Source organism: Panthera onca, chromosome B3, assembly GCF_046562875.1.
Source record: "Panthera onca isolate mPanOnc1 chromosome B3, mPanOnc1 haplotype 2, whole genome shotgun sequence".
NCBI classification, from domain to species: Eukaryota; Metazoa; Chordata; class Mammalia; order Carnivora; family Felidae; genus Panthera; species Panthera onca.
Genome location: NC_138344.1, coordinates 22,691,234 through 22,717,164, shown reverse-complemented (window position 1 = coordinate 22,717,164; position 25,931 = coordinate 22,691,234). Strand labels below are relative to the sequence as shown.

The 25,931-nt window shown below is 39.3% G+C and overlaps 1 long non-coding RNA gene and 1 pseudogene across 2 annotated transcripts in view; both read right to left on the bottom strand.

Annotated features, from left to right (window-relative positions):
• LOC144612754 (uncharacterized) overlaps nt 1-25,931 on the bottom strand; it is a 90,341-nt gene that overhangs the window by 63,418 nt on the left and 992 nt on the right. For both annotated transcript variants that reach the window (XR_013555926.2, XR_013555925.2), the window contains exon 2: nt 2,298-2,405. This is a non-coding gene — a long non-coding RNA (uncharacterized LOC144612754). The remainder of the gene's footprint in view (nt 1-2,297; nt 2,406-25,931) is intronic.
• LOC132669610 (S-formylglutathione hydrolase pseudogene) lies at nt 15,492-25,578 on the bottom strand (annotated as a pseudogene).

Genomic DNA, 25,931 nt, shown 5'->3' with positions numbered 1-25,931 from the left:
AATTGGGCTATTTCTATAATTTGGCTATTGAAGATAATGCTGCTATAAACATTGTAGTGCCATATCCCTTTGAATTAGTATTTTTGTATTCTTTGGGTAAATATATAGTAGTGCAATTGCTATATTGTACTGTTTTCCAGAGTAGCTGCACCAGTTTGCATTCCCATCAACAATGCAAGAGGGACCCGCTTCTCTACATCATCACCAACACCTGTTGTTTCTTGTGCTGTTGATTGTAGTCATTATGAAAGGCGTGAGCTGATATCTCATTGTAGTTTAGATTTGTATGTTCCTAATGATGAGTGATGTTGAGAATCCTTTTATGTGTTTGTTGGCCATCTATTTGTCTTCATTAGAAAAATGTTTATTCATGTCTTCTGTATATTTTTAAATTGGATTATTCATTTTCTTGGTGTTCAGTTTGATAAATTCTCTATAAATGTTGGATGCTAACCCTTTATCAGAAATGTAATTTGCAACTATCTTCTCCCATTCAATAGGTTGCCGTAACTGTGCAGAAGCCTTTTATTTTGATGAAATCCCGATAATTTATTTTTTTATTTTGTTTCCACATAGTAGTGGACTTCCAAATGTTCAGATTTTGAACTATGCTGCTTATAATACTTTGCAATACCATCCATAAGCAAGGTATCCCTCCCCACCACCTTACCCACATTTATATCTCCCCAAGTCAACTCCCCGCACCTCCTACCTTACAAAAGGATTGCTCTTCTACTCATATACTTGCAGCTTTTGTTCTCTCAGACATCCTATTGATTTGTTGAGTGTTAAGAAAGATTTGATAACTATCTAGCTGTGTTCAAGGGACAAAATAAGCTTAGGGTTCTTCTAATCCTCTGCCATCTTAACTCCTAAATTTGAGAATAAAGAGTAAAGCTGTGAAATCCTAGGTGCCAAACCTTTTGCCACAATAAAAGTAGAGTTCTAGGTTCCAGTGATCTCTCTCTCTCTCTCTCTCTCTCTCTCTCTCATGTTTTTTTTTTCTCTCTCTACATGTAACCATACTGTGTGGCCCCAGGAGAGCCATGTAATTCCTAGGACTTGCAAGTAATAAACCTTATTTTTTTGTAAGTTCTCTGATGGTTGTTACTGAGATGCATCTTGTAATTATAACAAACACAAGGGAAGAGTTAAGGTGGTGGAGCAGCATGGAGACCCTGAGCTTGTCTGGTCCCTGAAATGCAGCTAAATCAGAACCATACCATTTTGAACACCTAGGAAATTGATCTGAGGATTAACACAACAATCTGTGTAACTGGAGCCACAGAACTTTGCTGGTACGTGGGGGAGAAAAAAGTCTATAGATGGTACAGAGCAGTTTTCATGGAGAGAAGAAAGAGAGAGAAAGTGAAAGGGGGGACAGTACAGTGCATTGTGATTCTGCAAGAAAATCACTCTCCCAAAAGTTGCTGGAGAGAAAGAGAAAGAATGAAAACACAGGGCACTGAACAAGAAATATGTTCCCTAAAACCATTGACTTGGAGAAAGGAGAGGGTTTCAATACCACCAGGATTATATAAACAGTGGAGAACAGAGTCTGTAGTTTTGGAGTGAAGTGCCTGGTGGTGCTCTGGTGAGGAAGTTGAGCTAATCCCCAGGAGCAGGCCACACAGTCTGAGGGATCTGTGTACAACATGGGAAGAATCAGTTCCCCTGTTTGAAGTGCATTTGGTGCAGGCCATAGGGCCTCCCATAGGCAAAATTCCCAGCAGACCACAGAGAGTAGCCATGTTTGCTGATATTGGGAAAAAGACTTCAGAGTGCAACAAAACCTCGCACTAGCTGTGTGCTGTGATTTGCCATAATCTCTGAATCTCTGCCACTGAATGATCGCATGACATTTTCTGGTGCACTTAGCCATTGCTCACCAAGAACCTCCATAGAGTGTTGGCATGGGTCTAAACCGCAAGGATCTCTGAAGTGTGGGGCTTTGAAACACAACCCCATCTGAGGTAAAACTCTGGAGAAAGGTGCTGACTGGCAGGCAGACAGCTTTGACACAGACAAGATAGAGGCGGGAAGTGGATAGAGGCCTTAGACAAAGGAGGAGTGCTTGGTCACCAGTCAGTGAGAACCTGAAGTTCCTGCACAATAGACTGGGGAGCTGGGTGAAGCCATTTTCACCTCTGCCCTGCACATGCATGCATATCGATCTGTGGGGGGGCCGGCCCCGGTGCCAGGCTGAGACCAGGTCGAGCATTGTTCCCTGTTCCATAGACTATTTTTGTCCCATAGTTTTACTCCCGTTGTCTGTGCTGCTGGCACAGTTCCCCTACCTGAATTAGATGCCACGTGGTCTGCTTTCACTTTCCTCCTTGTTGTCTCAGGTCCCTGTTCGGGCACCACTTGTCATGACCGGCACGACAAACACCGAGGTCAGGGTCCTGAGGGTAGGGGAATGCAAGAAAAAAGAGAGAGAAGAAAGTTTGGGAACAGGAGGGTCCCCTGGGCTGATGGCCCAAGTGACGGCTTTATTGTTGCTGTACACAATCTTTTATAATATAAGACTCTTATGGATCAGGTCATTCTAAGAATAATCAGGTTTCACATAATCGCTGCCAACCAAAACATTTAGTTCTGTGTTTCTTGTGAATTTTCTAGACCGGTCACAACAAGACCTTGTTGATAAGATTGTTAGCAAAACACAATTCCCATGTTTGTTTTTATCTGACTCGGGGTAGAAAAAGGGAGGTAGCATTACTGACAACACCTGCAGACCACAGGCTTCAGGAATTAACTTTCTCAGCCTTGACAAGGCTTTCGTATGCCCTTGAAAGTGGGGGAATGGGAAGGTGAACCACCGGGTTGGCTAAGTCAACAGGGAACGTTGCTCGACCCGGTCTCAGCCTGGCGCCGGGGCCCGGCCTCCCACATGAATGGGAGGGGGAACCACCGGGTTGGCTGAGTCAACAGGGAACATTGCTCCACCTGGTCTCAGTCTGGCACCGGGGCCCAGCCCCCCACATCGATCCACCCCAGTAAGCTAAGCAGCACCGCCTGGTGGAGAATGGAGCCACTACCTCAAGTCCTGCCCAACTGCGCCTTCTAAACATTCCCCCAGAAGACCAGCACAACTCACTTCACCTGCTTATCATACAGGCTATAGAGTGCTTCATACTTTCAGTAATAGGAGAAATAATGTAACTTCCTCTGGATTACATTCTGCTTGTGAGTTCATTTATTTGTTCATTTTCTTTGCTTGTTTTTGATTAAGTTGTTTTTTTCTTATTTCTTTCTTTTTTTCCCTTTCTTGGATACAGAAAGAGAAAATTTTATTACTTTAGTTTTTAAAATTTTTTAATGTTTTATTCTGCTTCATTTTTGTTATTTTATTCTATAGGGTTTTTTTTTTTTTTTAATTTTCTTACCTTTTTTAAAAATTTTTCTTTCCCTTTTTCTCTGTCCTATCAGGATTCTTTGAACAAGCAGACTGAAACACACCTAGGATATAGCTTTCTTTATTTGATTTTGTGTTTTGTTTTTAATTCTTTAATTTTTGTTTTTTATTTTGTTAATTTTTTTTCTTCCTCCAAAATGACAAAATGAAGGAATTCACACCAAAAGAAAGAACAGGAAGAAATGACAGCCAGGGACTTAATTAACACAAATGTAAGTATGATGTCAAATAGAATTTAGAACCTTGATAAAAAGAATACTAGCTGGGGTTTAAAAAAAGCATAGAAGACAGGAGAATCCCTTTCTGTGGAGAAAAAAAAGAAATAAATTCTAATCGGATCAAAATTAAAAATGCTTACAACCAAGATGCAATCTGGAATGGATGTCACGATGGCAAGGATGAATGAAGCAGAGCAGCGAATAAGCAATATAGAAGATAAAATTATGGAGAAAAATGTACCAGGAAAAAAAAAGAGGGAAATAAAGTCAAAACCAGTCAAAACCAGTCAAAATCAGTGTACAAGACTTGGAGAACTCAGTGACTTATTAAAAAGCAATACCATCCAAATCATAGGAGTCGCAGAAGTTGAAAAGAAAGAAAAAGGGGCAGAAGGTTTATGTGAGTGAAGTGGAATGGAAAACTTTCCTATTCTGAGGGAGGGCACAAACATCAAAATCCAAGAAGCAAAGAGAACTCCCATTAGATTCAACAAATCTAACAATCACGAAGTCATATCATAGTCAAATCACAGAATACACAGACAAGGAAAAAATTATGAAAGCAGCAAGGGAAAAAGTCTGTATTCTATAAGCAAAAAGATTATCCACAGAAACTTGGCAGGATATATTCAACATGCTGAATCAGAAAAATATGCAGTCAATAATTCTTTATCCAGCAAGAATGTCATTCCAAATAGAAGGATACAAAAAGAATTTCCCAGACAAACAAAGCTAAAGGAGGTCGTGATCACTAAACCAGCCCTGCAAGAAATTTTAACGATGGGTCTTTGAGTGGAGAAAAGACAAAATAAAACGAAAAATACCAAAAGCAAAAAAGACTAGAAAGGACCGGAGAGCATCAACAGAAATACCAACTCTACAGGCAACACAATGGCACTAAATTCCTTTCAGTTCTCACTGTAAATGTAAATGGACTAAATGTTCCAATCGAAAGACACAGGGTATCAGAATGGATTAGAAAACAAGACCCATCCATATGCTGCTTACAAGAGACACATTTTAGACCTAAAGACACCTGCAGATTGAAAGTAAGTGGATGGAGAACCATCTATCATGCTAATGATCATCAAAGGAAAGCTGGAGTAGCCATACTTATATCAGACAAACTAGATTTTAAAATAAAGACTGTAATAAGAAATGAAGAAGGGCATTATATCATGATTAAGGGTCCTACCTACCAAGAAGAACTAACTACTCTAAATACTTATCTGCCCAACGTGGAAGCACCCAAATATATAAATCAATTAATCACAAACATAAAGAAACTCATTGATAATAATACCATAATAGTAGGAGACTTCAACACCCCACTTACAGCAACGGACAGATCATCTAAACAGAAAATCAACAAGGAAACAATAGCTTTGGACCAGATGTACTTAACACTGGACCACACTGGACCAGATGTACTTAACAGATATATTCAGAAACTATCATCCTAAAATAGCAGAATAAACGTTCTTTTTGAGTACACATGGTACATTCTCCAGAAAAAAACACTGGTTCACAAATCAGTCCTCAACAAGTACAAAAAGATCAAGATCATATCTTACATTTTTTTCAGACCACAATGGTATGAAACTCAAAATGAACCACAAGAAAAAATTGGAAAGACTGTGAATAGTTGGAGATTAAAGAACATCCTACTGTAGAATAGATTAATCAAGAAATTAAGGAGGAAGTTTAAAAGTACATGGAAGCCATGAAAATTAAAACACAAAAGCACCAAATCTTTGGGATGCTGTAAAGATGGTCATAAGAGGGAAGTATATAGGAAAGCAGGTCTTCCTAAGGAAGGAAAAAAAAAAAAGCTTCAAATACGCAACCTAACCTTACACTTAAAAGATCTGGAAAAAGAACAGGAAATAAAGCCCAAAAAACAATAGAAGAAGGAGAACAATAAAAATTAGAGCAGAAGTCAGTGTTATAAAAAAAATCAAAAAACAAAAACAAAAGCCTACTAGTACAGACCGATGAAACCAGAAGCTCTTCCTTTGATAGAATTAACAAAATTGATACGCCCCTAGCTAGATTGGTTCTAGGAAATCTAGGAAATCTAGGAAAGGATTCAAATAAATAAAATCACTCGTGAAAGAGGAGAGATCACAACCAACGCCACAGAAATACAATTATAAGAGAATATTATGTGCAAATATAACCCAACAAATTGGACAATCTGGAGGAAATGGGTAAATTCCTAGGAACATATAAACTACAAAAACTATAACAGGAAGAAATTAGAAAATTTTAACAGACCCAAACCCAGTAAAAAAAAAAAAAAATGAATCAGTAATCAAAACTCTCCCCAAAAAAACAAAAGTCCAGGGCCAGAAGGCTTACCAAGGAAATTTTATCAAAAATTTAGAGTTAGCACTGCTTCTTTTGAAGCTGTTCCAAAAAACATAAATGCAAGGAAAACTTACAAACTCACTCTACAAGTCCAGCATTATTTTAATTCCCAAAACCAGACAAAGACAACACTAAAAAAAAAGAACGACAGAAAAATTTCCCTGATGAACATGGATGCAAAAATCCTCAACAAGATACTAGCAAACCAGATTGGACAATACTTTAAAAGAATTATTCACCTAGACAAGTGGAATTTATTCCTGGGATGCAGGGCTGGTTCTATATTTGCAAATCAATCAATGCAATACATCACATTAATAAAAGAAAGGATAAGAACCACATGATCCTCTCAATAGATGCAGAAAAAGCATTTGACAAAATACAGCATTATTTCTTGATAACAATCCTTGAGAAAGTAGGGATTCAAGGAACATATTTCAATCACAAAGTCCATATACAGAATACCCACAGCTAATATCATTCTCAATGGGGAAAACTGAGAGCTTCCTGCTATGATCAGGAACACAACACTCTTACCACTCTCACCACTGTTATTCAACATAGTGTTGGAAGTCTTAGCCTCAACAATTAGACAACAAAAATAAATAAAAGGCATCCAAATTTGCAAGGGAGAGGTCAAATATTCACTTTTCACAGTTGACATGAAAGTCTACCTGGAAAACCCAAAAGCCTCCACCAAAAAACTGCTAGAACTGATACATGAATTCTGCAAAGTTGGAGGATATAAAATCAATGTACAAACATCTGTTGCATTTCTATATACCAATAATGAAACAGCAGAAAGAGAAATCAAAGAATCTATCCCATTTACAATTGCACCAAAAATCATAAAATACCTAGGAATACAGCCAACCAAAGAGTGAAATATCTATACATTGAAAACTATAGAAGGCTATGAAAGAACTGGAAGATGGCACAAAGAAATGGAAAAACATTCCATGTTCATCGATTGGAAGAACAGATATTGTTAAAATGTCAATACTACCCAAAGCAATCTACACATTCAATGTAATCCCAATCAAAATAGCACCAACATTTTTCGCAGAGTTATAGCAAACAATTCTGAAATTTGTATGGAACCACAAAACAGTGAGAATAGCCAAACTAATGTTGAAAAAGAAAGCTATGGCTGGTGGCATCACAATTCTGGACTTCAAGCTGTATAACAAAGCTGTAATCATCAAGACTGTATGGTACTGGCATAAAAGTGGACACTTAGATCAGTGGAACATAATATAGAATCCATAAATTGACCCACAAATATATGGAATATCAATCTTTGACAAACCAGGAAAGAATTTCCAAAGATATTTATCCAAAACAATATCCAAAGGAGGGGGGTTGGACACAGTCTCTTCAGCAAAGGGTGTTGGGACAACTGGACAGCGACATGCAGAATAATTAACATGGACCACTTTCTTACACCATACACAAAAATAAACTCGAAATGGATGAAAGATCTGAATGTACTATAGGAAGCCATCAAAATCCTAGAGGAGAAAATGGGCAACAATATGTTTGATCTCGGCCACAGCAACTTCTTACTTGACATGTCTCCAGAGGCAAGGGAAACAAAAGCAAAAATGAACTGTTGGGACTTCAACATGATAAAAATCTTCTGAATAGAGGAGACAATAAGCAAAACCAAAATGTAACCGATGAAATGGGAGAAGATATTTGCAAATGACATATCAGATAAAAGGTTAGTATCCAAAATCTATAAATAACACCCAAGTCACCTAAAGAACAGATAAATCAACACCCAAAAGAATAATCCATTGAGGAAATGGGTAGAAAGAATGAATAGACACCTTTCCAAAGAAGACATCCAGATGGATAACAGACACATGAAAAGATGTTCAACATCACTCATCATCAGGAAAACAAAATCAGAACCACAATGAGATACCACCTCACACTTGTCAGAAAGGCTAAAATTAACACTCAGGCAACAACAGATGTTGGTGACGATGCAGAGAAAGAGGATCTCTTTTTCACTGCTGGTGGTAATGCAAACTGGTGCAGCCATTCTGGAAAACAATATGTAGGGTCCTCAAAAAATTAAAAATAGTGCTACCCTATGACCCAGAAATTTTACTAGTATTTATCCAAAATATACAAAAAAATGCTAATTTTTATGGAACAAAACAGATGAACATAGAGTGAGGGAAGCAAAAATAAGCTAAAATCAGGATGGAGACAAACCATAAGGGACTTTTAAATACAGAGAACGAACTGAAGGCTTCTGGTGAGGTTTTGGGTTGGGGGGAAAGGCTAAAGGGGTGAGGGACATTAAGGAGGACTATTGTTGGGACGAGCACTGAGTGTTATATGTAAGTGATGAATCACTAAATTCTATTTCTTAAATCACTATTACATTATATGTTAACTAACTTGGATTTAAATACAAGAAAAAAAGACAAAAAAAAGAACCACTAGTTCTGGTCCAACTACAATGTTGGTTCCATTTGGGGAAATGTTACTGGGAGCTCATAATAGGTAATATGGGCCTAAGAGAGTGTTCTCAGGCATTCCTAGCAGATGGCATCATTATTGATTGGCTGGTAATAACACAAAAGAGCACTGCATGGAACATATCAGCCAAAAATATAATAGAAAAATATTTACTCGTTGTCTAGAATCAGTAATTTAATAATACCGAATATTGGACGTGAGGACGTTACTGGACTGGATCACAGCATTACAGTTGTAATAATCGATTATGAAGTGCCCTTTATTCTCCATTTTTAAAACATGCAACATTGGATTAAAGTCAAGAAGCAATGCATATAATACCTCTTTGTTAATTATGTTTTATAGAGGTCTTAATTCTTGAATGTCCTATTTAATTTACATTCATGGTCTAGTACATTTTAATAATAAGTTTGTAAATGCCAAAGATATAGCTTAATTTTAATGCATTATTCATTGTATTATAGCATGAGTGCCCACTATGGCATATTCTAGGACAATGGGTGCTATTACTATGGGAACTTTAACTTCAGTTAAAGTTATATCTTATATCACAGTTGGTCAGGGGACAATTTGCAATAACAGCAAGGCAACAAAACTGCACAAAGTTTATGTTCAGAATAATACTTTTTGTGGAGGGCCATGGTCCATGAGGCAGATACTCTCATAGTGACCCAATATATGACTCACAACTCAAGAGCATCTCTGAAAATCACTCCCCACCTACTCAGTGGGGTAGGCTTAAATGTGTGGGAAAAGAACAAAAACTTGGTTTGCTCACTTCCTATCAGTGCTGTCTGCTCAGTGAATCAGAATCATTCTATGGCACTGGAAGGGAATTCATACTTGGCTTCCTCTAAAGGATCCTTTGGAAACCTACCTAGTTTATTAAGAAAACAGGTGTTCCTAAGAGTATTGTTAGAGACAATAGGCAAATAACACATATCAGACCATAAATAAGGGAGGATTCAGCTTTCAAGTTCCAAATTAATGTTGGGACTTGAAGACCAGCTGGCAAAGGCAGATAGCAGTGGTATCAAGTGCAAGCAAGGTAGCACCTTCCCAGATTGATGTAAGTCTTGGTGTTATTCCAGTATGTTGAGGCAAGAAGATCAAGAGAAAACTGCCATTGAAAAGATAGTTTGTTACTCAGTTTCCATGAGGATGGTGTACACACCACACACGGCCACCTGGGGAACACCTACGTAATTAGGAGGTAGAAGGAATGGGATGAAAGAAAGAATAGGACTCTAAGAAAGAAAAAGGCTCTATATTGGTAACTTTACATAGAAAATGAGTTGTATATTTTCTCTAGAAGTTGGCTAGTCAGGGGAGGAATGGTCTCCTCAGGGTCAGTAAAACCCCAAATGTCAAAACACCAGAATGAAATACATGCTTAATAGCAATATGTTGCATTACTCTTTATAAACTGAAAAATGCTAGAGTGGGAAAAAGTAAATCCCAACAAAGTCCAGGAAAGTAAGTGAATGAATTGGCTAGTGAAGACTAGAGAGAATACGTCCTAGTTGGAAAGGGGCAGATCTACTCAGTCCTTGCCAGTTGTTGCTCTATGAGAATTTAGGGTCAGGAGGGCCATTTTGGAATTTTCACAAGAAGCTAAAAGATACAATTTTATGTAAAATCTCACATTTTAAAAAGTTGGAAGCTGATATAATTTGTCTTTAATTTTTGTACAGAAAAAATAATACATGACTTTATATTGAATTTGACCTTGACATCCAGTTTTATACCTCTGTTAAAAATAAATGTATCATGACCATCAACACTGTAATCATCATTTTTACCATCACCATCATAATTGCTTTCATATTTATTATTAAGTTCCTATGATGTATCAAAATTTATGTCAGTTATATTACATATATTATCTCATTTAATACTCACAATTAGTCCCTGATGTATCATATCTTTTCCATTTTATGTGAGAAAACTTATGCTTGTAGTTCTCATGGGACATAGCAAAGTTGAGATTGAAATCTATGTCTGCTGGTGGTTTTATATAGCTCTTATCGTAGGGTTGTGGTTTCACCCAGGAGAAGCCAACCAAGAAGATCTCAGCTGTAGCCTCCTTTCCTCCACTGAGTGCTCACTTGTAGAGCGGTAGCATTTGATGGTTAATTTTATCCATCAACTTGAATGGACCATGGTACCTAGTTGCTGGTCAAACACCAGTGTAGATATTATTGTGAAGGCATTTTTTAGATGTGATTATTAAGTCAGTAGACTTTGAACAAATTAGGTTATCCTTTATAACATGGGTAGGCTTTATATAGTCAGTTGAAGCCTTAAAACAAAAAGACTAAGATCCACCAGAGAAAAGGAATTTTGTCTCCAAATTGCCCTCAGACTTGAGCTACAGCATTAACTCTTCCTGGGGTCTCTAGCCTACCAATCTGCCCTACAAATTTCTGACTTACTAACGTTCATACTTGCATGAACCAATTCCTAAAAGTAAAAAGTAAATCTCTCTCTCTCTCTTTCTGTCTCTACACACACACACACACACACACACACACACACACACACCCTATTAGTTCATTTTTTTTTAAGAACCCGGAAGTACACATATTTTGGTACCAAGTATATAATTCTAGAAGAACAGAATCATAAGGATGCATTTTCTGAATTAGTCCCAACAGGCTCCAAAAGGTAGATATAAAGTATAACTCATGAAAAGTCATTCTAAAAAAAGTACATGACTTTTTCCCAATTTATATTCACAGAAATATGAGGGACATACATAGGAATGGATAGTAAGCATGTGAGGTAATGGAACAGTGGAAGGAACACAAAGCTGGATGAGGCTGAGTTTATTGGCATGGGTTCACTAAGCAGATATCATAGATTTAATATTGTAACTCTAGGCGTTATAAAGGACTATGGAAGTTTGTTTGATTGGTTGGGTGAAACGTAAACTAAGAGTGGGGCACAATAAATTTAGATGCCATAACTGTTTCAATACACTGTATGGGAAGGAATCCAAAGGCTAAGGGTGATTGGAAAGTTAGAGAGGATTTATCATGCCAGATCCGCTCAACTACCCTGGGAGATTCAGACAGCACACTTTTCACCACAATTATTGGAAATAAATTTGTGCAGGAAGAGTAGTCATCTTTGAGAAGCTCTTTGGAGAGCTTTCTAACTCTTCTCTGTAGGTCAGAAATTAGAATGAGAACTGCTACCACCAAACTGGGAAACCTAAATGCAATTGGGACAATCAGATTTTTTTGGTGGCAGAGGCCAAGTGGAGGCACTTAGTATCCAAGAGCATGTTGGCATTGTTACCATAATGGACAGCACAGTCCAAGCAGCACTTAAGAAGTCTGATTTGTAGACACTTATGCTTTTGGCTAGTTAATTGGGAAGTTCTTAAAAGTAAAAGAGATGGGCTGTCTACTAAATTCTTACATGGTCTGTAGAAGTGGAACAGTTCTAGATCATGTGAGCAAAAGTCTAACTTAAATCATAAAAAACATAGAATCTTGGTTTCTCAATCATTTCCCATACTTGATCCAGTTTACAGATCCAGAACCCCTTGAATGAAGAGGAGGCCAGATCTTGAAAAACCTCGCTGTGCTACCCAAAATGATGCTGTTAATCTTTCTCGCAGCCTTTCAACTATGGAACTATGACCTTTCATTGGGGTGATTGTTCACCAAAAAATAGGAAATAATAAGACCTTTGGGGGATTACTGGACACTGTCTCTGAATTGAAACTAATTCCAAAAGACCCATAATGTCACAGTGGCCCACCAATGTAGGAGCTAATGGAGGTTGATTGATGGAGTTAGAGCTTAAGTCCATCTCACAGTGGGTGTACGGGTCTGTAAGTTCATCCTATGGTTATTAAACCAGTCTGGAATGCGTAATTGTATTAGACATACTCAGCAACTGGCAGATTCTCCTCATTGGTTCTTGTGCTGTGGAGTGAGGGGTATTAGGGAAAAGGAAAGTCCTAGTGGAAGCCACTGGAAGTAAGCATGTTTTTCTTTTTCTTTTTCTTTCTTTTCTTTTCTTTTTTTTAATGATGCTTCAAAATCTTGGGGCTTTGCTGACACTGAAAAGGACTGCCCCTCATAGAATTATTTAATTCATAGGAATAGCAAATAACTCCCTGGGAGAAAACCAGTCAATCCAGAGCCCATATTCAACCAGTTCTTTTATTGTGTTCTCATAGGGCTCCCACTCACAGGCCCCTATTTATCTGTCTTTATCAACCTATGGCCAGGTACTCAGCAACTGGGGACAGCTTCTATACCTCAGAGCTCACTGACATTGTTCAAACTAGCCAATCCTAAGCCTCCTTACTCTACTTCATTCCTTCCTTTCTGGGGAAGCTATAATAAACTCTTTTGTCCATCTTTTTTCTCAATTAATTCTACCTCATGAGAGATTTCAGTGCTTCCCCATGTGGCCCTGTGTTTCATAGCATGTGCCTGTCTAGTAGGAACTGTGAGTAATGAACTACCATTTCAATGGCAATTATCTCACCACACCTGAATAATAATAAAACCTACATTTTAAAACCAGACTGTCTTTACTAAACCAAAAGCAATACGTATTCCTGTAGGGATTGTGGATAAACATGCCATGAACAAGGAGTTGAAGGACGCAGGATTGTTGACTGCCACCATAGTTCCATTAAACTGTAAACCTTAAAACTGCCAATTATTTTACGAGAAAAAAATGGGTTTATTTGGTAATAGCAGAGAATTTCAATTCTTGGGACAAGGTACAGCAAAACTATAGTCAGGTCTGGAGAACCAAAGAGAAGAATGCTCTTTTACAGAGTAAAGGGGGAAGCTGGGAGGGATTCTATAAACAAAAAGTCCACTGGAGTAAACTGGGAGTTCCAAGTGTAGTGGCTTTTTAAATTTTTTAAATGTTTATTTATTTCTGAGAGAGACACAGAGAACAAGTAGGGGAGGAACAGAGGGAAAGGGAGACACCAGAATCTGAAGCAGGCTCCAGGCTCTAAGCTGTCAGCACGGAACCCCACTTGGGGCTCGAACTCATAAACCACAAGATAAGGACCTGAACCAAAGTCAGAGGATTAACCAACTGAACTAGCCAGGCACCCCTGTAGTGGCCTTTTATTGGCTGAGTTGTGACAGTCTCTCATTGGCTGGGCTGCTGCTGGGGAAGGAGGAAACCTTTCTTATTCCTGCTGGGATTGCAAAGTAGTATCCACTAGCGAGGTAAATCTCTTCCTGTGGGGTCTCCAATTGAGGACTAGTGGCTGGGTATGAGGGCCCCCATGCTGGCCTCCCAACTTCATTCTAAATGATATTTTCTTTTATTAATTTTCACACATCTTACTTACTTGGCCTGTTCAGGAAACAGATATATCTTAGAGAATAATGGCAGATTATCATAAGCTTATCTAGATGGCAACTTCTATTGTAACTGCTGTATCAGATATAATTTCATTGCTTAAACTGATAAACATATACTTCAGTACCTGGTATGTAGCTATTGATCTTGTAAATGCTCTTTTCTTCTATCTGATATTAAAGACTATCAGAAGCAGTTGCTTTCAGCTGTCAAAGTAGCAATACACATTCACTATCCTACTTCAGGGGTGTATCAATTTAACTTGTGTCATAATTTAGTTCATAGGGATCTTGCTCACCTTTGTCTTCTATAAGATATCACACTGGTCGTACCTTGATGACGTCATACTGATTGAACTAGTGAGTAAGAAGTAGCAAGTACTCCAGAGTTATTGGTAAAACATGTGCAAGTCACAGTGTGGGAAATAAATCCAACTGAAATTCAGTGGCCTTCTACCTATAAGTCCAGTGGTATGGGGCATGTCAAGCTATCCCTTCCAGGATGAAGGGTGAATTGTTGTGTTGGCCCCTGCTACAACCAAAGCTGAGACACAACATCCAGTGGGCATCCTTGAATTTTAGAGACAACATATTCGTCATTTGTATGTGTTACGCTAGCCCATCTAAAAACTTACCCCCAAAACTTCTAGGTTTGAATGGAGCTCATAATAAGAGAAGGCTCCTCAACAGATCCAAGCAGCCATACAAGCTTCTCTGGAAACTTGGACTATATGACACCATAGATCCAATGATATTTGATGTGTCAGTGACAGATAAACATGACTTTGGCAGGTCCCTACAGATGAATCACAGCATCCAGGGTTTTCAAGAAAAGTTCTGCCATCCTCTGTTGATAACTACCCTCCTTCTGGGAAACAACTTTAAGTTGCTAGTGGGCCTTAGTAGAGAATGAGAACCTAACTGTTGGATACTAAATTACCATGTTATGTGTTCATCATGAACCGGATATTGTTTTATTCACCAACCTATAAAGTTGGGTATGCACAGATGCATTCCATCATCAAACAGAAGTGGTATAGACACTACTGATTGAGAGTCTGCCTAAGATCAGGCTTAAGCAGGCCCAGGAGCACAAGTAATTTGCATGTCGAAGTGACCCAAATGCCCATAATTCTCATTCCTGTTACACTACCTTCTCTCTTCTGGCCGGTACCTGTGGTCTCACAGACAGTTCTCTACAATCAGCTGACAGAGAGAGACAATTCAGGCTCTGTTCACAGATAATTTGCATGTTATGCAGACGCCATGTGAAAATAAACAGCTGCAGCAATTAAAAAGACTAAGATGAAGAGAAAACCTCCCAGTGAGCAGAATTTTGATAAGTATATATGATGGTTCACTCTGCGTGGAAGAAAAAATTACCAGACTTGAGATTATATACTGATTCCTAGGATGTGGCCATTGGTTTGGCTGGTTTGTCAGAGACTGGAAGGAACATTATTGGAAAATTGGTGATAAGGAGGTCTCAGAAAGAAGTATGTGGGTTGACCTTTTTTTATTTTTCATGTTTTATATATTTATTCAGAAAGTCTTTAAACTATGGAATTATGCATTTTTAGCACTATGAAATCTGATGTTCTGAAATCCCCTTTCCATATAATTCTGTTTATCACAATGTTATAATCCTAGAGAAATTCTCTTATCTGAAGTTTTTAATGCATTCAGATACTTTTCATGATGTCTGATGTGATCAGTAATAACAGTTGCAATGAAATATTTAGCTATGTTCATAATTCTCATAATCTAAAAACAACAGGAATTTATTTTATGTACAGGCAGGTATGAATTTATCAAGTAATAACAGTCAATCAGAAAGGAACTGATCACCTTTTCTTTGATCAATTAGTATGTCCAGCTGAGAACCTGGGTAGCACTTCACAAGATGGGTAGCATCATAAGTCTTCCATTTACTTTGATCTGTTCCCAAATATCCACTAAAGGCTTTTTTACCCCAAGGGCAAAAAGATCACTGGGTTGCAAATTGGAGCAAATGTTGGCAGAGATTTGTACTTTCCAGGATTCTTCAAAGCACAAAGTTCCCCATGGAGTGTCCAAAAATAGACATCCTTTGGATATCCACTGGAAAATGGCATTTATGACTTGGAGAAGCTCCTCAGTTACATAAAAGTACATTCTGCAGTTAGTTTTCCAAGGATCTTCCGTGGCACCCACAAAAAAAACCCAGCACTGGTGTCAAAGTCCCAGCTCTAATTTTCTCCTTTAATATTGCAACCACAAGGGCTGGTATCTTGAACAATGACAACAACCATGTTCTGAGGTATCTTGATGATAACCAGACTTTGACATAAAATTTTGTTTGGTGCAAGTTAAACCAGACAGCCAATATAGTGCAGGGCATTTTCCACTTTTTGCCTTTGGTGGTAGATAACAAAGTTCATTTTGCATTCAGCTCAACACTGTCATATTCAAAAAATGTCTGCAATTCTTTTGATGCTATTCTCCTGACCAATTGCTACTTGCTTTTTTGTCTGCACCAAGGGATAGATGATCCTTGGTGATTGATGGCAGTGGGGGGAGAAGAAGCAACTGGAACCAGTTAGATCTTTTTGAATGGGCAAAATGTGAAAATATTTGAGTCCCATGTAAATGCTCAACAAAGGGTTCCCTTATCAGAGGGGGATGATTCTAACAATATAGTGGATACGATGACCCATTCTATGGATAGCAGTCAATGTTTTCCCCTGCCACCCATCATCACTCAATGGGCTCATGGATGCAGTGGCCATGTTGGCAGGGATGGAAGATATCATGGGCCCAACAACATGGATTTATGCTCAAAAAGGCCAATATGCTTATGGCTACTGCTGAGTGACCATTTACCAGCCATAGAGGCCAAAACTGATTCTCTTATATGGCATCATTTCCCAGGGTGTTCAGCCAGCAAGCTGGTGGCAACTTAATTCCATTAGACTCCATCACAGCAGAGGTAGTGTTTCATTCTTTTCTTTTTTAATTTTTTAATGTTTTTTTAATTTATTTTGAGAGAAAGATTGTGTGTGAGTGGGGGAGGGGTAGAGATGAGGGAGAGAGAGAATCCCAAGCAGGTTTTGTGCTGTCAGCACAGAACCTGATGCAGGGTTGCATCTCATGAACTAAGATTATGACCTGATCCAAGATCAAGAGTCAGATGCTTAACCACCTCAGCCACCCAGGTGCCCCAAGGTAGCGTTTCATTCTTATTGAAATATACACATACTCTAGATACATATTTTCATTCCCTGTATGTGATGCTTTTGCCAAAATTACCTTCTGAAAACTTAATGAATGCCTTCTCACCATTATGCTATTCCAACAACATTGCTTCTGACCAAGGAACTCATCATGTCACAGGAAATGAAATGTATCAATGATTCCATGTTCATGAAATTCATAATCATACCATGTTTTCCACCATCCTGAATCAGCGGCCATGACAGAACAGTGGAATGGCCTCTTTAAGACTTAGTTACAGTGCCAGGTAGATGACAGTTCTTTGTGAGACTAAGGCAATGTTATAAATAAATGGCATATATACTCTGAATCAACATTCAATATGTTGCTGTTTTTCCCACAGCTAAGTTCATGGGTCCAAGAAGCAAGGTGTAGCAGTGGGAGTGGCACCAGTCACTCTTACCTCTAGCAATCCACAGTGCAGAAGCTTTTTATCTTGATGAGGTCCAAATAGTTCATTTTTGCTTTTAATTCCTTTGCCTTTGGAAATCTGCCAAGCAAGAAATTGCTGTATGCTCTTTAACTTCTTGGTGAGGTCAAAGATGTTGTTGCCTGTTTTCTCCTCTATAGTTTTTGTGGTTTCCTGTCTCACATTCAGGTCCTTTATCCATTTTGAGTTTATTTTTGTGAATGGTGTGAGAAAGTGGTCTAGTTTCAACCTTGTGCATGTTGCTGTCCAGTTCTCCCAGCACCATTTGTTAAAGAGACTGTCTTTTTTCCATTGGATGTTCTTTCCTGCTTTGTCAAAGATTAGTTGGCCATACGTTTGTGGGTCTAGTTCTGGGGTTTCTATTCTATTCCATTGGTCTATGTGTCTGTTTTTGTGCCAATACCATGCTGTGTTGATGATGACAGCTTTGTAGTAGAGGATAAAGTCTGGGATTGTGATGCCTCCTGCTTTGGTCTTCTTCTTCAAAATTACTTTGGCTATTCGGGGCCTTTTGTGGTTCCATATGAATTTTAGGATTGCTTGTTCTAGTTTCGAGAAGAATTCTAGGGCAATTTTGATTGGGATTGCATTGAATGTGTAGATAGCTTTGGGTAGTATTGACATTTTGACAATATTTATTCTTCCAATCCATGAGCAGGGAATGTCTTTCCATTTCTTTATATCTTCTTCAGTTACCTGCATAAGCTTTCTATAGTTTTCAGCATACAGATCTTTTACATCTTTGGTTAGATTTATTCCTAGGTATTTTATGCTTCTTGGTGCAATTGTGAATGGGATCAGTTTCTTTATTTGTCTTTCTGTTGCTTCATTGTTAGTGTATAAGAATGCAACTGATTTCTGTACATTGATTTTGTATCCTGCAACTTTGCTGAATTCATGTATCAGTTCTAGCAGACGTTTGGTGGAGTCTATCGGATTTTCCATGTATAATATCATGTCATCTCTAAAAGCGAAAGCTTGACTTCATCTTTGCCAATTTTGATGCCTTTGATTTCCTTTTGTTGTCTGATTGCTGATGCTAGAACTTCCAACACTATATTAAACAACTGCGGTGAGAGTGGGCATCCCTGTCGTGTTCCTGATCTCAGGGAAAAAGCTCTCAGTTTTTCCCCGTTGAGGATGATGTTAGCTGTGGGCTTTTCATAAATGGCTTTTATGATCTTTAAGTATGTTCCTTCTATCCCAACTTTCTCAAGGGTTTTTATCCAGAAAGGGTGCTGGATTTTGTCAAAGGCCTTTTCTGCATCGATTGACAGGATCATATGGTTCTTCTCTTTTTTTTTAATTAATGTGATGTATCACGTTGATTGGTTTGTGAATGTTGAACCAGCCCTGCATCCCAGGAATGAATCCCACTTGATCATGGTGAATAATTCTTTTTATATGCTGTTGAATTCGATTTGCTAGTATCTTATTGAGAATTTTTGCATCCATATTCATCAGGGATATTGGCCTGTAGTTCTCTTTTTTTACTGGGTCTCTGTCTGGTTTAGGAATCAAAGTAATACTGGCTTCATAGAATGAGTCTGGAAGTTTTCCTTCCCTTTCTATTTCTTGGAATAGCTTGAGAAGGATAGGTATTATCTCTGCTTTAAATGTCTAGTAGAACTCCCCTGGGAAGCCATCTGGTCCTGGACTCTTATTTGTTGGGAGATTTTTGATAACCGATTCAATTTCTTCCCTGGTTATGGGTCTGTTCAAGCTTTCTATTTCCTCCTGATTGAGTTTTGGAAGAGTGTGGGTGTTTATGAATTTGTCTATTTCTTCCAGGTTGTCCAATTTGTTGGCATATAATTTTTCATAGTATTCCCTGATAATTGTTTGTATCTCTGAGGGATTGGTTGTAATCATTCCATTTTCATTCATGATTTTATCTATTTGGGTCATCTCCCTTTTCTTTTTGAGAAGCCTGGCTAGAGGTTTGTCAATTTTGTTTATTTTTTCAAAAAACCAACTCTTGGTTTCGTTGATCTGCTCTACCGTTTTTTTAGATTCTATATTGTTTATTTCTGCTCTGATCTTTATTATTTCTCTTCTTCTGCTGGGTTTAGGCTGCCTTTGCTGTTCTGCTTCGATTTCCTTTAGGTGTGCTGTTAGATTTTGTATTTGGGATTTTTCTTGTTTCTTGAGATAGGCCTGGATTGCAATGTATTTTCCTCTCAGGACTGCCTTCGCTGCGTCCCAAAGCGTTTGGATTGTTGTATTTTCATTTTCGTTTGTTTCCATATATTTTTAAATTTCTTCTCTAATTGCCTGGTTGACCCACTCATTCTTTAGTAGGGCGTTCTTTAACCTACATGCTTTTGGAGGTTTTCCAGACTTTTTCCTGTGGTTGATTTCAAGCTTCGTAGCATTGTGGTCTGAAAGTATGCATGGTATAATTTCAATTCTTGTAAACTTATGAAGGGCTGTTTTGTGACCCAGTATATGATCTATCTTGGAGAATGTTCCATGTGCACTCGAGAAGAAAGTGTATTCTGTTGCTTTGGGATGCAGAGTTCTAAATATATCTGTCAAGCCCATCTGATCCAATGTATCATTCAGGGCCCTTGTTTCTTTATTGACTGTGTTTCTAGATGATCTATCCATTTCTGTAAGTGGGGTGTTAAAGTCCCCTGCAATGACCACATTCTTATCAATAAGGTTGCTTATATTTATGAGTAATTGTTTTACATATTTGGGGGCTCTGGTATTTGGCGCATAGACATTTATAATTGTTAGTTCTTCCTGATGGATAAACCCTGTAGTTATTATATAATGCCCTTCTTCATCTCTTGTTACAGCCTTTAATTTAAAGTCTAGTTTGTCTGATATAAGTATGGCTACTCCAGCTTTCTTTTGGCTTCCAGTAGCATGATAAATAGTTCTCCATCCTCTCACTCTCAATCTAAAGGTGTCATCAGATCTAAAATGAGTCTCTTGTAGACAGCAAATAGATGGGTCTTGTTTTTTTTATCCATTCTGATATCCTATGTCTTTTGGTTGGCGCATTTAATCCATTTACATTCAGTGTTATTATAGAAAGATACGGGTTTAGAGTCATTGTGATATCTGTATGTTTCATGCTTGTAGTGATGTCTCTGGTACTTTGTCTCACAGGATCCCCCTTAGGATTTCTTGTAGGGCTGGTTTAGTGGTGACTAATTCCTTCAGTTTTTGTTTGTTTGGGAAGACCTTTATCTCTCCTTCTATTCTAAATGACAGACTTGCTGGATAAAGGATTCTCAGCTGCATATTTTTTCTGTTTAGCACACTGAAGATCTCGTGCCAAGCCTTTCTGGCCTGCCAAGTTTCAAAAGAGAGTCTTATAGGTCTCCCTTTATATGTGAGGGCACGTTTATCCCTTGCTGCTTTCAGAATTTTCTCTTTATCCTTGTATTTTGCCAGTTTCACTATGATATGTTGTGCAGATCGATTCAAGTTACGTCTGAAGGGAGTTCTCTGTGCCTCTTGGATTTCAATGCCTTTTTCCTTCCCCAGTTCAGGGAAGTTCTCAGCTATTATTTCTTCAAGTACCCCTTCAGCACCTTTCCCTCTCTCTTCCTCCTCTGGGATACCAATTATGCGTATATTATTTCTTTTTAGTGTATCACTTAGTTCTCTAATTTTCCCTTCATACTCCTGGATTTTTTTTATCTCTCTTTCTCTCAGCTTCCTCTTTTTCCATAACTTTATCTTCTAGTTCACCTATTCTCTCCTCTGCCTCTTCAATCCGAGCCGTCATCGTTTTCATTTTGTTTTGCATTTCCTTTAAAGCGCTTTTCAGCTCCTCGTGACTGTTCCTTAGTCCCTTGATCTCTGTAGCAAGAGATTCTCTGCTGTCCTGTATACTGTTTTCAAGCCCAGCGATTAATTTTATGACTATTATTCTAAATTCACTTTCTGTTATATTATTTAAATCCTTTTTGATCAGTTCATTAGCTGTTGTTATTTCCTGGAGATTCTTCTGAGGGGAATTCTTCCGTTTGGTCATTTTGGAGAGTCCCTGGAGTGGTGAGGACCTGCAGGGCACTTCCCCTGTGCTGTGGTGTATAACTGGAGTTGGTGGGCGGGTCCGCAGTCAGACCTGATGTCTGCCCCCTGCCCACTGCTGGGGCCACAGTCAGACTGGTGTGTGCCTTCTCTTCCCCTCTCCTAGGGGCGTTATTCACTGTGGGGTGGCGTGGCCCATCTGGGCTACTTGCACACTGCCAGGCTTGTGGTGCTGGGGATCTGGCATATTAGCTGGGGTGGGTAGGCAAGGTGCACAGGGGCAGGAGGGGCAGGCTTAGCTCGCTTCTCCTTAGGTGATCCACTTCAGGAGGGGCCCCTCTTCCGTGGGCCTCTTGTCTGCGCTTGGCTCCGGAGACTCTGTTCTGCTAATCCTCTGGTGGTTTTCTGGGTTATTTAGGCAGGTGTAGGTGGAATCTAAGTGATCAGCAGGACGCGCGGCGAGCCCAGTGTCCTCCTACGCTGCCATCTTCCAGCACTATCCTAATGAAAAATATTTTTAATGAAAATAGAAAATAAAATTTTTTTTCTCTTTCTGTATTCAAGAAAAAGTAAAGAAACTAAAAAGAAAAAAGAAAAAAAATTGAATTAGATGGACAAGCAAACAGGCTGAAATACAATTGAAATTAGATCGTTTTCCCCTAGAAGTCAAAGAATGAAGCACTTATAGTCCGTAATCTAAGTAGGTGGAGAGTCATGAGGTGTTCCTCAAGACAAAGGCTGGCCCAGTTGGGAGGAGCTTAGTATAATGGCTCCATCGTCCACTAGATGGCACTGCTTAGTTTATTGCAGTGGATTTTTATGGCGCTTTTAGGTGTGTATGTGCATGTGCGGGAGGGGTGAAAATGGCATCCCCAGCTACCCAGCCTCTAGTATCAGAACTCTTTTCTTTCCTATCAGCAATCACGCATCCATCTTTCTCTCTGCCTTCCATTTACTCCCTGCTTTCACAGTCCATGACCAAACCATCAGGTTACCAGACTGCACCTCCTCCTGAGTTTCATCCCAGATGCGGCTGTGTTTCCAAACCCCTCATTTCATAGGGATGGCCGCTTTGATCCGCTCAGATCTTCTGAGGCAGGTTCTCACTGAGCAGTGGCCAGGTGCTGACTGCACCCAGGGATGTTCGCAGGACTGTGCTGCTACCAATGCCCTGTGGCTGGGTACCAGCCTTCTCAGAAAAAGTTCATGCAATCATGTAACAGCATTTCAGGGATTATGGAAAATCACAACACACATCTGTCACCAGGCTTCACCCTTAAGGACCTTGTTCCAGCACCAGCAAATATGGTTATTCTCTGGGGTCTGCTGGGACCTTTGCCTGTGGGGTGGCTGCACAGCCTTTACCAAATGTCTTCCCAGCAGTGAAACCGCCTCTCCCTGTGTGGCCTGAGGACTGCCTGGACCACACTCTGCTCCTGGGGATTTGTCCTTCCTACCAGAGCACGACCAGGTATTAAGCTGTGAAGTTTCAGACTTTCCACACCCCTGTTTATAGAGTCTTAATGGAATTTAAACCCTCTCCTTTGTCCCTTTTTAGTTCAGTCCCTACAGCTATTTCCACTTTTCCACTTTCTTTTGTGCTGATTTTTTTGGGGGGGGAGGTTTCCTGTAGCCTCCTCATCTCTGTCCTCTCTCCACAAGCAAAAACACCTCCCTGCCCTCCATGGCTTCTCTCTCCCTCAGTTCACGTCTCTGTGCCATATATCTGCTGAGTTCTGTGGTTCAGGTTGTGCAGATTGTTGTGTTAATCCTCAAATCAGTTTTCTAGGTATGCGGGATGGTTTAGTGTTGATCTGGTTGTATTTCATGGACTCAAGATGCAAAAACAAGAAAACAAGAAAACAAAAAAAACAAAAAAAACCTTCCATGCTGTTCCGCTATCTTGGCTCCTCCCATACTATATTTTTAAAATAAAATAAGCTAGAGAAAAGAAAGTTATTAAAAATTATAAGAGAAAATACATTTATAGTATTATACTTATTTAAAAATCCATGTATAAGCGGACCCATGTAGTTCAAACATGTGTTGTTCAAAGGTCAACTATGCATTATTTGGCTTGCCATAAGGTAAAATGATGTTTAGTGCTGCCAGGCAATCAGCAGAGGACTTAGAGTTTTGCAAGCATTTGACAGAGAAAACATTTGTGAGGAAAGTACTTAGCTGTTTTGGAATAATAGATCCTATAGAATTCTCAGGGTCGTTCAACAGAGGCGTTTTGGCAACTTGGTCTTGAGGTCAACAGTCACCATAGAAGAAATTCCTGATGTCCATCAAGGTTGGGGTGCATTGTTTCCCTTTTCCTCCTCTTGGGTTGTGTCATTTCCATCTGGGGTGAGGTCATCTCCAATGGTGATTTCATGTGCTGGAACAATGATGTCTGAGTAGCTGGTATGCTTGAGGATGGGACAGCTCAGGAAAAAGTAGCTTTCCCAGGTGCAGACCCATGAAGAATAGGAGTGGCTGGCAGGTATTAAATTCTGATAAAAGCATGGCTTTGGATGGAACAAGAAGTATGGACTCTACTGCTAGTTGAGCCAATCTCAGTGAGCTCTGTCAGATCATCAGGGGTGCATCTTGCAATAAACTAATGTCTGTGATGGAGCTTTGTGGATACTCATCCATAATGCATATAGATTCTGGGCTCTTTGGTAAGCTAATTATAGGTAAATTTGTAAACGGCAGCTTTACAACAGAGATTTTCCCATTAGAATTACAGAAAGAACATTAGAGCATAAACCTGCCAGCTATATGGGTCTCATTTGGTTACATTGGAAGGGCCATTCTGCTTGGGATATCATTTCAGGCATGGTATGAAGAGGGAGTGAGTTACTTAGGCATTATTTTCATTGGCATCATTTAATATAGAGAGACACAAGTTCTGGATCAGAATCCATGCCTAATGTCATGATAGTTCAAACTCCTCTAACAGGGTCTGCCAGCACCTGGTGTTCAGCCATCCTGCAATGTACTAATGCACCTGGGTAATTTTCTCCTAGCACATCTCCCGAGACAGTGTTAGACCTAAGGGGTTTTTCTAGTAACCCTATTACCCAGACTGTACACAATAAGAACAATAGTTATAATAAAGAAGAGCATTTGCATTTGATTAGTGTGTGGGGATGGCTTCCTTCAGGGCAAGCAATATCAATACTGCCCAAAGGCTGAATATAGTTGAATATAGTTTAGAGCAAATGGTCATTTACTTCTTTATCTAAAATGAATTAGGGGCCAGGCCTATGTCTGCTGATAGCAGACACTAGACACTAAAGCTCTTTACAAATGTCATGCATTTTGGGGTCTGTGGAAATTCTGCTTAGTTGCCTCATTTCTGTGGTGACTAGCAGTTTAGAGAAGTATTAAATACTCTGAATTACCAGTCTGTCCCTTTTCTTTCTTCCTGCTTTACAAATTATTTTAAAATGTTTTGAATCTCAAGATGTCAAAAGTTTCAAGTTTCAGTTTTCAATTCTAGGATTTAAACTTAAGAATTATTACTGACAAGATCTGTGGTGGACATACTTGGCCAGATTTAGGTGCTCACTTCTTTCTTTGGGATGTCCTAATCAATTTCACTAGGGATATGGTCAGCTACCAGTAATACAGTGGTATCAGGATCATTGGGGCTGGACCCGAGACCCCCAAAGCATAAAACCAGTGCTTTGCAATGTTGGTATACCACAGCACTGAGCTGTATACAGTCTTCTTCTACAATTATTTTATATTTAATGAGAAAGTTGCAAAATTCTTCCAGAACTTTAGGTAGTTTCAACACTAGGTACACAGGCTTTTTACATGGGCCATTAGATCTTATGTCACCATGCACCAGGTTTAAGACTGACAATACCCCATATGTTCCAGGGATGACTTGCAGACAGCAGAAAGGTATACAGCAGTACAGCAGCAAAGTATACAGAAGGATTAAAGACCCACACTGCACTTGCCTTTGTGAGGAACCATGACTTCCTGAGCCAGGGTGTTCCAATCATACTGGCTAAGACTCAGGGTCCTGGTGCCACCTGAAAACACCATGGTTAGAGAAGGAGAGTCTGTCTCTCCTGCTTCCAAGGGCACTCCCTAGAACACTCATCTGGTAGCATACCCTTGAGTTTGAGGTTGCTACTCTCATGTCCTGAACCTTAACTAACACTGCAGAACTTGTAAAAATCTTAGCCAGTTCACCTGACAGTCAGCAGCTGGATCTGTGCTTAGAGTTAGGAAATATACCTGAAACCTAACACCCAGTGGGGGAATTACCTTATGTGGGGCATTAACAGGCAGAAGACATATCTATAGTACCTAAAACTAGGACTGATGAGCAATGCTCCATGCCTGGCTCAGGAGGACTCTGGTTGCTTCAGAACTTGCATCTAAGGATGGGAAGA